Genomic DNA, 11,917 nt, shown 5'->3' with positions numbered 1-11,917 from the left:
GGTTTGATATTCGGCCAAGTAGTTGAAGCTCTTAGTACATATATTTCTTTTCTTTTTCTTGAAGGTTGAAATTGGTTTGTTCATAGGGAGGTGCCGAATGTGGCCATTGAAGGGTCTTAATGAACAATATGTGTGGCTTAGGTTTATAACATTCGGTTAAGGAATTTTGTGTGCTAGCAAGTTTTGTTTAATATATAGATGTAAATTTGAAGAGTAGGAAATGGCAAATTAAAATGATGTTGGGTAAATTTTTAGTTTAGTTGTGCTTAAGCATTCGGCATTAATGTTGATATTGGCTATTAATATGAACAAGATAGAAAATCTGTTATAGATGTGATTGAGTAATTCGGTCATTGATGGGCATTATTGTAACCTAATTGAATTTTTGCTACTTTTAATTTTGAGATGGAATTTGTATATATAAGTTAAGTTGAGCGGTTAGGGCCGAATGAGGTATATAAGATATGAAAGCATGCTAGAATTAAACATTAGTCAATATGTGTGATTGTACTAAATTCTTTACTTGAATTCGGTTAGGTATAGTCATGGTATGAGCTCATTAAGGATACTACCTTATAAGGGAATATAGCTTTAGTTAACTTTATGTGTTATGCGTGTGTTAACAAAATTAATGATTTGGATGTTATTATAGGTATTTATGCTAAAGACTTTTGCGGCTATGTTTTGTACCGGTGTGATGACTCTAATGTCTAATATATATATAAGGGTTAAGTACCTTGAATTTCTCTTTGATGTTCAAAATGATTAAATCAATTTATTTGTTAAATTAAGCTCAAGAGCAAAGGGGAACTAAATCTGATAAAGGAAAGGAAAAAGTAATCGAATAGCCGCTGAAGTCGTTCGACAACATCCGAGGTAAGTCTTCGAGTAATGGAACTTAGTTTATGATTTGATTAAGTCATGACATATAAGCATAACAAATAAACGGTGATATAATGATTCTACTTGAATTATATATTGAGGTAATTGGTTTATACTTATGACGGGCAGTCGAATGCGTATAGAGATCATGTTATAAAGCAAATCAAAATCATGCCCTTTGTATGTGGCTATTGAGCCGAAAATGGTAGTGGTTGATAAGTGTCTTGTGTTTGAATTCTAGTAATGAAAATGAAATATAGATGTGTTATGATTTATTGATATATGTGCATGATTATCCAGATGATAACCGGACTAAGATCCGAAGGCATTTGTGCAAGTGACTATATCCGGGCTAAGTCCCGAAGGCATTTGTGCGAGTTACTATATCCGGGCTAAGTCCCGAAGGCATTTGTGCGAGTTACTATATCCGGGCTAAGTCCCGAAGGCATTTGTGCGAGTTGTTATATCCGGCTAAATCCCGAAGGTACTTGGGTTTGGAAATGAGCGATCTTGCTGTAATAATTTCAATTAATACGCTCATAAAATCCAAACGATTAGGTATGTTTCGTATATGCATCGGAAAGTTGATTCCTTTCAAATAGTATTCGCTCAATTGATTAACAAACTTCCGGCCTTAGTTAGGTTTGATCCCCTGTGTATGAATATACTGGTTGAGGCGTGAAGTAAGTATGATTTTGGGAATATGCGTATACGCAATTATTCATTTAGTCGTATGAACGCTATACTTTAGTCGTAAATAATTTCATTACTTAAACTTACTAAGCATTAAAATGCTTATTCTGTTACTTTGATTCTCTGTTTTATAGATTTTGTTCGTCAGCTATCGGACTCGAGAGTGTCAAAGTCGAAGTCGTCCACACTATCTAAGCCCTTTTGGTACTCTTTTAGTTGAACTTTGATAATGGCATGTATAGGGCTGACCTTTGTTGTTAATTAAGTACCTTTTGATTATGTATATATTCGGATAGCCATGCGAAAATGGCTTATATATTTTGAGCATAGCATTATAATCATTTTGTATATATGGTTATTGAGTGGTATGGAAATGCTTGGTAATGATTAGCCATTGGAATGGTTAATCACGATCATATTTGGTGCTATGTATGTCAAACGACTAGTTGATTCATGGAAAACTATGAAATAGGTGAAATTTACCTTAAAATAGATGCTGACAGCAGCAGTGATGTGAGTTTGAAAAATCAAAAAAAATAGTAGAAATGTAATTAAATAATGAATAAATTATGTAATCGAATCTTGATGATTCTATTTTCATATGAAAGAAACGATACGACCATACGAGCCGTATTTTATGAGATGTTTAAGTTTTCGTGAAACAGGGCCAGAGCGATTTCTGGATCCCCTATTTTGAGTTTGGAAATTCACCATAAATTAACCAGAGATAATTAGAAGCCATGATCTATATTTACAGATTCCTTTTTGAGTCTAGTTTCATTAGAGACAAATGGCATAAGTATTGAATCCCTGTACAGGGAGATATCTAAGTCGTAATGCTTGAAGGTCAGAGTAGTCGAACCCTGAAACAGGGGAGAATTTAACTAATAAACTGTACTAATTGGCCCGACCAAAAATTCTAGAAAAAAATTTGTAGATGGATATATGAGTCTAGTTTCAGAAAAAATTTACGGAATCAGTTTTCGAGTTTTGGAACTCGAGATAAGATTTTTCAAAGTGACTATGATGCAGTTAGCCAGCTTGTTTGGAAATTTTAAAATGAACTGTGTAAATAAATGAATTAAGTCCGTTAACACCTCGTGTTCGACTCCGGCAACGGTCTCGGGTTCGAGGCGTTACAGAGACCACAACATCCTCCAGGCTTCCAACAACAACTTTACCAGCAAGAGAAAAAGTTGATCCTTGAGGAGATGATGTCAAAATTTATTTCAGTAGCGGAAACCCGATTTTAGAACACTGAAACTACACTTAAAAATCAGCAAGCGTCGATCTAAGAACTCGAGAATCAAATTGGGTAGTTGGCTAAGATGATTTCAGAATGACAACCAGGAAGTTTACCTAGTAACACCGAACCCAATCCAAAAGAGCATGTGAAAGCAATTACACTGAGGAGTGCAAAGGTGTTAGCTGAATCCGAAAAGAAGCCACCACAAGAAGCTAAAAGAGAGAAAGGAGAGAAGGAAAAAATCGAAAACAATGACAATCCAATGTCAAAGGAATATAAACCACCAATCCCATATCCAGCAAAGTTGAAAAAAGATCGCATGGATGCACAATTCAGTAAATTTCTTGAACTTTTTAAACAACTGCATATTAACTTACCTTTTGTCAAAGCTATATCGCAGATGCCTACATATGAAAAATTTTTAAAGGAGCTTCTAAAAATAAAAGGAAGTTTGAAGACTTATCTACAGTGGAACTTAATGAGGAGTCCTCGGCCATACTCCAAAATAAACTGCCAATAGCTGATAGATCTGTTAAATATCCTAGGGGAATTATAGAGGATGTACTTGTAAAAGTAGATAAATTTATATTCCCTATTGATTTTGTTGTGCTTGACATGGATGAGGATGTTGAAGTGCCCTTAATCTTAGGTCGTCCATTTGTAGCCATTGCTAGGGCTGTTATTGATGTGGGTCATGGTAAATTGGTACTTAGAGTAGGTGACGAAGAGATTATCTTTAAAATTTATGATGCCATGAGATTTTCTAGGGAACTGGATGACTCATGTTATTTTATTGACTCTATTGACCATGCTACTCAAGATTCCTTTCAGGAAATCATACATAAGGACACGTTGGAATTGTGTCTTGCCCAATGAGAGGAGGGGGATGATAATTCTGAGATACGAACTGAACTGGATTCCAATGAACCCTCCCCAAGACCAACAGAGTATGAGGGTATTAAGGTAAACGATGAAATTAAGAAAAAACACTCTATTGAAGAACTACCCAAACTGGAACTTAAAAAATTGGTGAATCACTTGGAATATGCATTCCTTGGAAATAACTCTACACTACAGGTAATTATTGCGTCTAACTTGCAACCCAAAGAGAAAGAGGAATTACTCCAAGTCTTAAGAGAGCATAAAAGGGCCATAGCTTGGAAATTTTCTAACATTAAAGGGATCAGCCCTTCATTTTGCACCCACAAAATTTTAATGAAAGATGAATATAAGCTATGCGTGCAAGCCCAAAAACGACTGAACCCCAACATGAAGGAAGTTGTTAAAGCTGAGGTTATGAAACTTCTAGATGCTGGAATTATTTACCCTATTTTTGATAGTTCTTGGGTAAGTCCAGTGCAGGTTGTTCCTAAGAAATGAGGCATGACTGTTTTAGCCAATGAGAAGAATGAATTAATCCCAAAAAGGACAGTCACAAGTTGGAGAGTTTGCATTGATTATAGGAAGCTAAATGATGCCACAAGAAAATATCACTCCCCTCTTCCATTCATTGACCAAATGTTGGAAAGATTGTCAGGGCACATGTACTACTACTTTTTAGACGAACTCTCTGGCTATTTTCAAATCCTAATAACTCCTGACGATCAAGAAAAGATGACATTTACATGTCCATATGGCACGTTTGCTTATCGTAGAATGCCTTTCACATTACGTAATGCTCTTGCTACTTTTCAATGCTTCATGATGGCCATTTTTGATGAACTCGTAGAAGACGTCATGGAGGTATTTATGGATGATTTCTCGGTTTTCGATAACTCTTTCCATCTTTGCCTTAAAAATTTAAAACGAGTGTTAAAAAGATGTGAGGAAACAAACCTTGTGATGTAAGGAAACAAACCTTGTGCTTAACTGGGAAAAATGTCACTTTATGGTTCAATAAGGTATTGTGTTAGGACATACAATTTCTAGTAAAGGGATTGAGGTTGGTAAATCTAAAATTGAAACCATTGAAAAACTACCTCCCCTTAATTCGATTAAGGCTATTAGAAGCTTTTCAGGACATGATGGGTTTTATAGAAGATTTATTAAAGACTTTTCTAAAATAGCTAAGCCTTTGACTAAATTACTAGAAAAAAATGTGCCTTTTAATTTTGATCAGGAATGTTTAGAAGCATTTAATACTTTAAAGGATAAACTAACTAAAGCTCCAGTTATAATTCCACCTGATTGGAATTCACCTTTTGAACTAATGTGCGATGCGAGTGATTTTACAGTAGGTGCAGTTTTGGGACAGTGAAGAGATAAACATTTTCAACCTATCTATTATGCTAGCAAAACTTTGACAACCGCACAAGAAAACTACACCACCACAGAGAAAGAGCTACTAGCTATGGTTTTTGCATTCGATAAATTTAGGCCATATCTAATATTGTTTAAAGTTGTCGTTTATATTGACCATTTTGCTCTTTGCTACCTTTTAACTAAAACTAATGCAAAACCTTGACTCATTCGATGGATTTGATTATTGCAGGAATTTGACTTGGAGATTAAGGATAATAAAGGAGCTGAAAATCTTGTGGCTGACCATCTCTCCAGGCTTGAAAATTCAAGTACCAAAGAGCTAGATGACATTGAAATAAATGATTCATTCCCTGAAGAACAATTTTTTGCTATATCTGATTTTGAGGTACCTTGGTTTGCAGACATTGCAAATTTTTTAGCTGCTAACATTATCTCGAAAGGGTTGACACATCAGCAAAAGAAGTGATTCTTTACTGATGTGAAAAATTACTTTTGGGAAGACCATTTTCTTTTCCGTATTTGTACAGATCAAGTCATTAGGAGATACGTTACAAGGACAAAAGCATTGAAGATCTTGGAACACTGCCACTCAGGACCGATTGGAGGACATTACAGTGGAAATAAGATCGCACATAAAATCCTCGAATCAGGTTTTTATTGGCCTACTTTATTCAAAGATGCCAACAAGTATGTTACTTCTTGTGACAAATTCCAACAGACAGGTAATATCTCCAAACGTGATGAAATGCCTAAGACATATATGCTATCGACTTCATGGGTCCATTCCCTAGTTCATTTGGGAATAAGTACATCTTAGTAGCTGTTGATTACATGTCCAAATGGGTTGAAGCCTAAGCTTTACCTACTAATGATGCTAGAGTAGTAGTATGATTCCTTAAGAAATTTTTCACTCGATTTGGAACACCTAGAGCAATTATCAATGATAGGGGTACTCATTTTTGTAACGCCCAATTTGACAAGACCCTTAAGAAATACGATGTTCACCACAGAAAAACAAACCCTTACCACCCTCAAACTAGTGGCCAATTTGAAATAGCAAATCGAAAGCTTAAAGGTATCCTAGAAAATATAGTAAAGTTAAACATGAAGGATTGGGCGATGAAAGTAGATGATGCTTTATGGGCTTATTGAATCGCTTTTAAGACCCCCATAGGAACATCTTCTTACAGACTTGTTTATGGAAAAAGTTGTAATCTACCATTTGAGTTAGAACACAAGGCATTCTGGGCTATAAAATTTCTAAACTTCGATCCCAAACTTATAGGTGAAAATAGGTTGATATAGTTGAACGAGTTAGATGAGTGGCAAACCAATGCGTATGATAATTCACGCCTATACGAGGAAGCAATAAAGTGCCGCCATGACACTCGTTAAAACAACACAAGCAATTTGAAGTGGGAGATCTTGTCCTGTTGTATAATTCGAGGCTTAAATTGTTCCCGGGGAAGCTTAAATCACGATGGTCAGGTCCTTTCGTAGTCCAAAATATCCTTCTATATGGCACAATAGAGGTAAGTCACCCATCACAAGGCACTTTCAAGGAAAATGGACATCGCCTAAAATTTTACAATAGTGAGAATCTCAAAGATGATAGAGAGGAGCTACGGCTCCACGAACTCCCCTACATATACCCATAAGGTAGAGTCGAGCTTAGACTCTAAATAAGCGCTTCCTGGGAAGCAACCCAAGCACTAGCCTCACTAAATAGGGTTTAATTTTTCTTTAGCTATTCATAGTCTAACTGCAGGAAATGTTAACATTTGATAAGGGCAAACACGGCCTAACCCACGGGCGTGCCTTAGGTCGTGCTCATACCACGGGCAGACACACAGCCGTGCGATATCGCCGTGTGAAAGCAGAGTAAAATTTTTCCCAAAACACGAGATTCGATTCATTGCCACAGCCGTGTGACATGGCCGTGGGCGATCCTGTCAAATCAACACAGGGGTACAACATGCCGGTGTATATTAACCGTGGTCGAAACTGAGAAATTAGCATCGACGTGGGCACATAAACACAGGCATGGGAGGAGCGAACGAATTAACACGGGCAGTCGGTATGCCCGTGCCCACCTCTGGTGGATAAAATTGAGAAATTAACACGGGCGTACAACACGCCCGTGCTCACCACCCATGGTTAAAACTCCCAAAATGACACGGCCATGTGCACCAACACGCCCCGAGGAACACGGGCGTGCATGTTTTACTATTATTTTTATTTTTATCTATGTTTCTATTTTTTTTCCATTGTCTCTTATTTACTTTTGAAGACCTCCATCTTATATTCTACCTACCTTTATGGTTATCATCGAATTATTCCCTTAATTCTCCTTCACAGTGGTGTCTTCTCATTTATCCCTCAGAATCACGCCTTCTTTTCAGCTTTTTCTTCAATTCTCGCTCTCGCTAATTCAAGGATATCATCCAGAATTTCAGGGTAGTTTCACTTCTCCTCCTTTCTTTTGATATTATCTTTATATTAGTATTATACATCTTTGTACATTGAGGACAATGTACATCTTAAGTGTGGGGGTCATTTATATCATTATCAGAAAAATCCCTAAATTTTTTCTTATTCTCATGTGATCTTTTCATATCATTATTAGAATGAATTTTGATTAATTTATGATTTTTATTGATATTTCTTGAATTAAAACATAGGCATTCATGCATTGATTGTTTAAACTTTAAGGAATTAAAGAATCAGGCATGATAAGTTGATTTTCTGAGATTTAAAAATTTTTAGGTTGTTTCCCTAAGTTTAGGTACTATCTTGAGTTGAAATTCACAAGTTTAAACATCAAAAAGAAAAAATTTTTGTGAGATCTTGAGCCTTTAGAGCATATATTATTTCTTTCATGCTCACTTTTATTGTTGCTTTGAGTGCGTCAATATTGATCTGTTATTCTAGAACTTGCTTGATTATGCATGTCAAGACCACACCATTTGATTTGATATGTTAAGATGATAAAGGCACTTAGGTTTAACCCACTCACTCCATAAAAGCCTACCTTCATAATTAACCCTTAGTGAACCCCCTTGAGCTTAACAACCCATTTATTGATTTACCCTCAATATTAACCCATAACCCAATATTGTTAAAATCCCCTAAATTAATTTGATCCCTATTTTTGTTGAGATTTGATTTGAATAAATTGCTTAGCTATATTTTACCTTTGATATTTAGCCTATGTTATTTGACTTGTTCTTAAAAAAATAATACAATATATACATTTATCTTAGTAGTACTCTTTGTTTTTAGCTTAAATGTTTAAATCCATATTCTGAGAAGAAGCTCACTTGTATTCAATTGATGATTAGTTATTTTTCTAGTTAGGTAATTTTTCAATTCAATCTTGATTCTAACCTTTTATTTCAGCTTGTGACCATACCCCATAACCAAAGCCACGTTACAACCCTCTAAAGACCTTTTGATTGATGTTTCATCTCAATATATAGTGGTGGAAATTTGATTTTCATTGCAAGCCTATGGTAATAACTTTTCATATTGACTATTGAGTGCTTAACTTGTTGTCCTTAAACACCTCGAGTGATTTGAGTGAATCCTTAGTAAGGATGTTAAACTCTGGGATATTTTGAGTCAAAGGTAACCACTTAGATGAAGGGAGACACCTATGTTTTCATGATAAAATGCTCAACTTGGAATGTTTGAAACTTTGATGCTTTTCTAGTTGAATTCTCAATGTATGATTGCTTATGGATTAATTTGAGATATTATTGATGAGAATTATAAGTTGAGAAGAATTTATTTTGATTGTGAGTGATAAACCGTAATTTATACATATTTTTACCCCATTCTTAACACATTTTATGGATGATTTCTCCTTAAATTTGGTGAATTCGATGCTCCTAATCCTTTAATTTCATGTTTTATACTCAAGTGAGCATAGGAAAGTAAAAGGACTGAGAAACGGGTCAAAAATGGAGAAAACAGGCCAACGTGAGAAATCAGCATGACCTAGAGTTCACCACACGGATAGACGACACGCCCATGTAAGTTTAACAGGCTTTGGCACGCCTGAACCTCTTCACATGGGTTGCCTACATGGCCGTGTCCCTTTGGCGAGGTCAAAGCATGATTTACACGGGTAGATCACACACCCATGCCCATTTAACAGCCTTGACCACGGCCTTATGTAACCGCACACGGGCGTGTCCTTGCCGACCCCAAGTTTAGTCTAATTCAGAAAGGGCCAATTTTGAGGGCTCTTAGGCATTCCAAAGCCTATTTAAACACCTGAGGAGGCACTTAGACAGGGGACGGAGAGTAGGAAGCAAGGAATTACTCAATGAGAGCCGATTGATCCATCTCAAGAGTCAGATTCATCATCAAGACTGGAGATCTCCCTTCAAGTTCCTTTAGGAGTTTTGGGTTTTCTTATGTTTTGTTATCTTTATGCTTTTGAGATGTTTTCTTTCATAAATATGAACTAAACCCTCTAAATACCTAAGGGGAATGAAACCTAAGACAGATCTTGTTATTATTATCTGAATTATATGATAAATATTTGACTTGTTCTTAATTATGTGTTCTTAATTCTTGTTTTAATATTCCAGGATATTGATTCAAATCAACGCTCTTATTCAGAGGAGGACTAGACCCTGTCTAAGAGTAAAATTGTCATAATTAAGCAGAGTTGATTGAGCTCCAAGGGATAGGGTGACAAGATTTTTCCAGATTAGGATGAAACCTAATAAGGAAATCCATAGATCGAGTTAATGCAATTCTAGGGTGTTAATTAGAAAGAGATTTCAATTATTCAACCTAGGGTTAGGCGTTATTAGTCTTGAGAGAGATAATAATATAACTTAAGGATTTCTACGGATCAAGTCAAATGAATAAATCTTCTGATTCAGAGTCAAATAAAACGTGAAGTCTAGGTGGATTTTTTCCTTAGGTATTGTCTCAATCAATCGAATTTTCCCAAAAGTATTTTCTCGAGTTTTCTTTCTGTGCATTATTAGTTAGTAATTAGTTTAGATAACCAAACCTCTTAATTTTTAGGCTAGATAATAAAAAGGAAGTAAATACTAGTACTCGTAGTTCCTTTGGGTTCAACAATCCGGTCTTGCTGAGCTATACTACTATTCGATAGATACGCTTGCCTTAATCACGATAATAAGTTAGTCTTAAGAACATTTCATTTATAAATCTTTAAAACCTGTTATGAATATAACGCAATCAAGTTCTTGGCGTCGTTGCTGGGGAACTAGGATATTAGGAACACTCGACTTTTATTACTTTAGCCATTTCACTTTTATTGTAATTTAAATTTTTATTTTATTTTCTAATTCTTCATTCATTTTCTTCTGAGAGGTTTTTCCAGTTTATGACTAGAAGAAACCCGTCAGGACCACTACTTTTTGACGGTGAGATCGACTGCATAGTTCGTAGAAACCTGAGAGAAATAAGACGAAGCCTAAGATACACAGAGGTAAGCAAGAGGACAATACTTCAACCACAACCGAGGAGATGACTGAAAACCAAGAAAATCCGATACCTCCTGTAATTGTTACTGATCCAGTAAATCAGAATCCTGCTCCACGCACTACGAATGATTATGCTAAACCTAATTTAACAGGAACTGAGTCAGGTATAGTTAGACCTGCTATTGCAGCAAATAATTTTGGACTGAAACCTAACACAATTCAAATGATACAATAGTTTGTTCAGTTTGATAGTTTGCAGGACGAGGATCCCAACGCTCACTTGGCAAATTTCCTAGAATTTTGTGATACCTTTAAAATTAATGACGTTTCTGATGACACCATTCGCTTTCGGTTGTTTCCCTTTTTATTAAGGAATAAGGCTAAATAATGGTTGAACTCGTTACCATGAGGGTCAATCACTACTTGGGAACAAATGACCGAAAAGTTTTTATTAAACTATTTTCCACCGTCTAAAACAACCAAATTACATAATGATATCTCTTCTTTTGTGCAGATGGATTTAGAAACACTCTACGATGCATAGGAGAGATACAAGGACCTCTTGAGAAGATGCCCTCACCATGGTTTACCACTCTAGCTATAGGTTCAAACCATTCATAATGGCCTGAATCCTTCGACTCGACAAATGGTTGACGCAGCTGCTGGCGGAACCATCAATAATAAGACACCTGAAGATGCCGATGAATTTATAGAGGAGATGTCACTGAATAACTATCAGTGGCAAGTCATGAGGACAAAGCCAACGAAAATAGCCGGTGTTTATAATGGTGATACAGTCACCATGCTCTCTAATCAGGTAGAACTCTTGAATAAGAAAAATGATGCTTTCCTTAGTTCTTCATAGGTTCACCTAGTAATGCAGTGCAAAGCGAGTGGAGGTGGATCAATCAGTTCAGAATACCCACCTTATGGCCACAACATAGAGAACGAGTAGTTAAATTACATGGGTAACAATCCTCGATCTCAAAACAATCCTTGTAGCAATACTTACAATGTAGGTTGGAGGAACCACCCAAATTTTTCATGGGGAGGCCAAGGGAATTAGAGACCACCACCTCCAGGCTTCCAACAACCACCCTACCAACAAGAGAAAAAGCCGAACCTTGAGGAGATGCTAACAAAATTCATTTCAGTGTTAGAAACTCGTTTTTAGAATACTGAGACAGCACTCAAAAATCAACAAGCATCAATCCAAATGCTCGAAACTCAGATTGGACAGCTCGCCAAGTTAATTTCTGAACAACCACAAGGTAGCCTACCAAGCAACACTGAATCTAACCCAAAGGAGCAACTCAACGTGATTGCCAATCAAGATGAGGAAGGGCTAGTTATAGAACCAAGG

The 11,917-nt window shown here is 36.2% G+C and overlaps 1 non-coding gene across 1 annotated transcript; it reads right to left on the bottom strand.

Moving 5' to 3' along the window:
- Positions 1-11,035: 11,035 nt before the first annotated feature.
- LOC121208983 (small nucleolar RNA R71) lies at positions 11,036-11,142 on the bottom strand. The gene has a single exon (XR_005904102.1). It is a non-coding gene; the product is annotated as a small nucleolar RNA R71 (small nucleolar RNA).
- Between the last annotated feature and the right edge of the window lie 775 nt (positions 11,143-11,917).

The sequence above is a fragment of the Gossypium hirsutum genome, chromosome A10 (assembly GCF_007990345.1).
Source record: "Gossypium hirsutum isolate 1008001.06 chromosome A10, Gossypium_hirsutum_v2.1, whole genome shotgun sequence".
NCBI lineage: Eukaryota > Viridiplantae > Streptophyta > Magnoliopsida > Malvales > Malvaceae > Gossypium > Gossypium hirsutum.
The sequence above is the reverse complement of the archived record's forward strand: the minus strand, read 5'-3'. Positions and strand labels throughout refer to the sequence as shown.